Source organism: Gavialis gangeticus, unplaced genomic scaffold (genome assembly GCF_001723915.1).
Source record: "Gavialis gangeticus isolate Ggan-Ray unplaced genomic scaffold, GavGan_comp1, whole genome shotgun sequence".
Classification (NCBI taxonomy): domain Eukaryota; kingdom Metazoa; phylum Chordata; order Crocodylia; family Gavialidae; genus Gavialis; species Gavialis gangeticus.
In genome coordinates, this window is record NW_017729022.1 from 20,592,841 (window position 1) to 20,597,831 (window position 4,991).

At 48.3% G+C, this 4,991-nt stretch overlaps 1 protein-coding gene across 4 annotated transcripts in view; it reads left to right on the plus strand.

The window, feature by feature from the left end:
- The window catches only part of USP15 (ubiquitin specific peptidase 15), a 135,411-nt gene that overhangs the window by 30,792 nt on the left and 99,628 nt on the right, over nucleotides 1–4,991 (plus strand). The window lies entirely within an intron of this gene.

The window sequence follows — 4,991 nt, forward strand, 5'->3', positions numbered from 1 at the left end:
CAGGTGGTGGCTCCCACTGCTGCGCACATCCTGGGTGGGCATGGGAGGCTGTATACCCCTAGATCTGTGTGGGGTGGGCTACTTCTTTGGGCTGGGGCCAGGGCTGTGCCAGGCTGTTCCCAGAGGGGTCTGGGCCAGGCTGCGCTTAGGGCGGGCAGCAATGGTGCTGGGAAGGTGGGGTTGAGGTGGCTACGTCAAATTTTGAGGTGGCTGCAGCCACCCTTCCCCTCCCTCCACAGCTCCCCTCTCATCGCCACCACTGGCCATCCCAAACCCCCTCCGGGAAGAACCCAGTGCAGCCCCAGCCTGCAGTGACAGCCCACCCTCACCCCACACAGATCCAGGGGCACATACCCCACTATGCCTTCCCGGGGTGTGCAGAGCCACCCCCCTGTCTGCACCCCCTGAACGAACTGTGGCTCCTTCCTGCGCCCCACCCTGACTGGGCAGTGCCTGCCCCAACCCCACTCCCTCCCTCACACGGGGGCCTTGATTTGCCCTCCCCACACCCTTTTCCTTCCCCCTCGCCATCCACCACAACAGACTTACCAGCCGAACACTGCTCTTCAAGGTGCTGGGCTACATGTTGGAAGACAGATTGGTATTGGCTGATGCACCACTTTCAAAATTGGCTATCAGTATTGGCCCCAAAAATCTGTATCGTTTCACCCCTAAATTATATACTTTTTGAGACAATATATTCATGTAACCTTAGAAGTTTTATAAATAGGTCACAATGGGCTATGGACTATATTAGGGGCCCAATCTTATGGGGTTCCCAGAGGCTCCTCTTATAGAATAGTAAAGATTAAAGAAAAACGCTCTATCCAATGGGACTCTGTGCTCAGTCTAGAAGATCCTATTAAGCATCTCTGTGCTGCTTAGTTTCAGTTCTCAAACTGTGGATTTGTGTCTCTAGAGATCATTTGCAGGCAAGGTTCTTTGGCTAGACGTGATATCTTTTATTAGACCAACTAAATAGTTGGAAAAATTGTTCTTTGCAAGCTCTTGGGCACAGACACCCTTCTTCAGGCAAAGGGAGAGTCTGTCGTCTCCAGAGATCCAGAGATAACATCCTTGTTAATAGCAGTATATAGAGGTGAGAGATAACAGACCTGATTACCTACCCATCAGCCTTCTTGTCTCTGCAAGTTTGTGTATGCACAGTCAAGCCCTTATTTTTCTCTAAAAGCGCAAAATTTAAAGAAGTTAAAAGGATAACAGATATCAAACAACAAGAACGTACTTTTTGTAGAAAACAATGATTAAATCAAGGCTTCCTGACTAGTGATTTAAATCAAATCCACCCTGTCTAGAATTGGTTTTCCCAATGAATTTCTTTAAAGAAATGTCACCTGAAGCCTGAAATGTATAGACTTAAATGTGAACACATATTGTATGTTGGCTCAGCATTAATAAGAGTGTCTGCTGCTTTTACAAAGCATATATCCTGCACGAGTGTTCTTCCTCCATTTGCTGTCCATCCAGCCAGGCTGCGGACTGAGTTGGCCTCTCACTTGCATTATCTCTACTATAGCTTAGTTAACATAACTTTGTGTGGGTTGGTTTTATCTCATTATAGAATTATTTGGTCCCCTCTAATCACGTTAAGGGAATCCTGTTACAATTCTGAAAACATCAATATTGTAGAAGACTACTTTTAAAGCCATGGTAACATAATTTAGTTTCCCCTACAGAGTATAATCACAATCATGTTATGTATGTTCCAGAATTTTAGATTAGGGCATTTAATTATTCTGTCTCATCCTTATATAAGATCTCATTTGATTGGATCTGTTGTGCCCCAAGTGTAAAAAGTAGTTGGTTATTGCAGCAACATCCTTATTGACATTTATTAAGCTTTTAAAAAGAGCTAATTTGTTTTCCCTTAAACATCCTCTTGCTCCCTTTTAATTTAAAAAAAATCTTGATACTTTACACAGTTTTTTAGCCCAAAAAGAACAGTTGAGGAAAGTTATGGCTAGTTAAAAATACTTTGTTTCAGTGGTGTTTTCCTCTTAATAATTTGCAGAATTTAATATAATCAATGAATAGTTGCTGAGGGAAATAAATTTGGAGTTTAATAAGCATTTGAGGAAAAGATTCATGTAGATGTAAGTGATGAAGCAGTAACTGGAGTGAAGACTTTTGCAGTAACAGGGGCATGACTGTTTAAAGCAAGGGTCAGCAACCCCTGGCATGCATGCCACAGCATGGCACGTGAGGCCATTTTTCTTGGAACACCAGAGCTGGCCTGGGCAGCTGCCGCCAGCCACAGAGCCCGGGCTGCTCGCAGCAGGAGCCCAGGAGGCTGCAAGCCTTGCTTCAGGCAGCCAGGGCTCCATAGCAGGAAGCAGCTGCCTAGACCCTGGGCTGGCTGGGGCAGGCACCCAGGAGGCTGCAAACAGCTGCACCGGTGTCCAGAGCCCCTGCATAACCCTGGCCCCCTCCCCTGCCATCAGCTCAAGGCACGCACAGCTGCCACTGCCATGGAGCCAGTGCTGGGGCTCACGACCCCTGCTGCAGCTGCCCAGAGCTCGGGTCAGCTGTGGCTGACAGCCAGGAGACTGCAAACATCTGCACCAGGTTTCGGAGTCCCAGCCTGCGCACACACCTCTAGGCAAACAGTTGGGGGAGGGGCTGGGGATGGTCAATTTTGGTCCCTTTATTGTAGAATATGGTGGACAGGAGAAAAAAGACAATTAAAATAATTTGTGGTACTGGCTAGACTTATGACTAGACTGAAAGGCTACATTTTAGCCTGAAAGTAGGACTGTGAGGCTTGAAGACTTGTCTTGTCACCTGTATCTCTTTCATGCGAACTCTAATTATGCATTAAATGTCGGTTAATTCACTTATGGGATAATTTGTCGCCGTGGTTTTAGTTTGATGGTCAGATTCCACCTCGGGGGCTGCCTGCCTGCTCTTTGCTTCCCTGCTCTTAACTCTTCATATTTGGTCACTTATGGATAATTAACTGTTATTTGCATTCCCTTGGAGTGGCAAATTAACCAGTGTTTATTGTATTTGTGTACAGTTATGCTAATTGTACAGTGTATGGCATCAGAGTTGAACTGTAGTGTCAGAACTGATTATTTTATTTCATCCTCTAAGCCAGACTTGGTGGTATTCTTGCTTTTTTAGTGCCTGGAGGGTTAAGGTTCTGGATAAGTGCTAGATCAGACATGCTCAACCTCCAGCCCACAGGCCAAATGCTGCCTACAGAGCCTTATCCAGCCTGCAGACCTTCCCAGGTCAAGTCAGCCCTGAGGCTGCTGTGACTCTTGGGGCCCCTGAGATGCTGTAAGAACCCTCATTGGTTCAGTGAGTTGCTTTACATCGTTGGTGATACTTTGGGCAGAGTGACATGGTAGCATCCATCTCCTCTCCTGGTATGGATGGCCACTGGCTTGCAGTGAACTCATCTGCCCTTTGACAGGTCTTTTTTTTAGTCCTGCTGGGTGTCCATACACCCTCCTCACCCAGGCTAGCCCAACTGGGGACATCTGTTTGGTTGTTTACAGCCTGACCATGGAACAGGCTGTACTGGTTTACATGGTACCAGATAGCAGACCAAGAGGGACTTGGCTGGACAAAGACAGGGCTCTCCATATCTGAACATTTGGCAGTGGGGGAACAGTGGTGGTATTAATTGCTGCTGCTCAGCTGAATTTTTGGATCCAAAGGGAGCTCTGCAGGCCCAGCATGGCCTTGCATGCGAGATCTGGTGCATGGGACCAGAGGCAGGGGGGCTGCAAGTTTAAAATGTTCTACAATTAAAATTACAGCACAACAAAATTAGTTTTTATTACAGACTGAGATGATTAGCAATTTACCTTTTCAAAAACAGATCTTTTGAGGGGGAAAAAAACCTGGCTGTGCCTTCTGTCCAAAGAAAACTGATCACTCAATTAGTGACTTGAGAGAGCATAGTGAAAGATGTTTATGGCTTGTCATGAATAAAGAAATGCAACATTTTTTTAACTTCTCTAATGCTATATTGGCAGCCTTGCTAAATTCTATGCACTGTGTATAAGTAATGCAAACAGTTTTTTAAAAGTAAAATTCTTGGTTGTAAGAATGGCAGATCACATTTATGAGCTCAGGTGCAGAAGTATCTATTTCACAAGGCTACTTTGTTGCAACTTGTTACAAAAGTATTTTGCAGTTACAATGAAGAGACACTTTCAACTTCCAAATGACATTTGCATCTGAAGATTTTACTTGGAATGTATAGTATGGGCAACCCTTGCTTACCACGGTTTCCTTATAGCACTCATTTAAAATACCTACCTAGTTTCACTCAGTGCTGAGTGCATGTTATAATGCTCAGCACAGGTGTGGAGAGAAGCAGTGGTGAGGGAAGTGCTAAGTGGCAGCCAGTAGGAGCCCAGGGAGGGGTGGTAGGAGCCCGGAGTCCACTCCGGCACATGGTGCTGGAGCGGACAGGGAGGAGTAGTAGCAGTGAGAAGGGGAGGGTGGGGGTTTGGGCAGTGTGAACTTGGAGCCCAAGCCGGCAGGGCCCAGGAGCGCAGGGTCTGCTCCAGCACGTGGTGCTGACGCGGCCAGCAGGCAGGGAGGAGTGGCAGCAGCAACAAGAAGAGGTGGGTGGGGAGCATGAGTGGGGGGTCTGGGGCAGCAGGAGCGTGGGGCCCAAGGCCAGGGTCGGCAGGAGTGCAGGGCCTGAGCTAGCGCAAGCCGAGCCCACAGAGCTCCCCTGCCCCAGGGCTACAGCCCGTGCCCTGTTCCGCGCCAGTCATACATTCACCTATGGGGTGTGGGCCTCATCCCAGTGCCGGGTGCCCTGGAGGGAGCCCCCACTGGGCAAAGCGGGGCACGGGCAGGTGTGTGGCCCCATTGCTTACCCTGTGCCAGAGCCCCTACTCGGGCCCCATGGGCGGGTGGCTGGGGCCCTGTACACAGGTGCACTAGTGGCCAGTGGGTGCAGGCTGGCAGGGGCCATTGCGATTGGGGAACAATGAGCCCGGGAG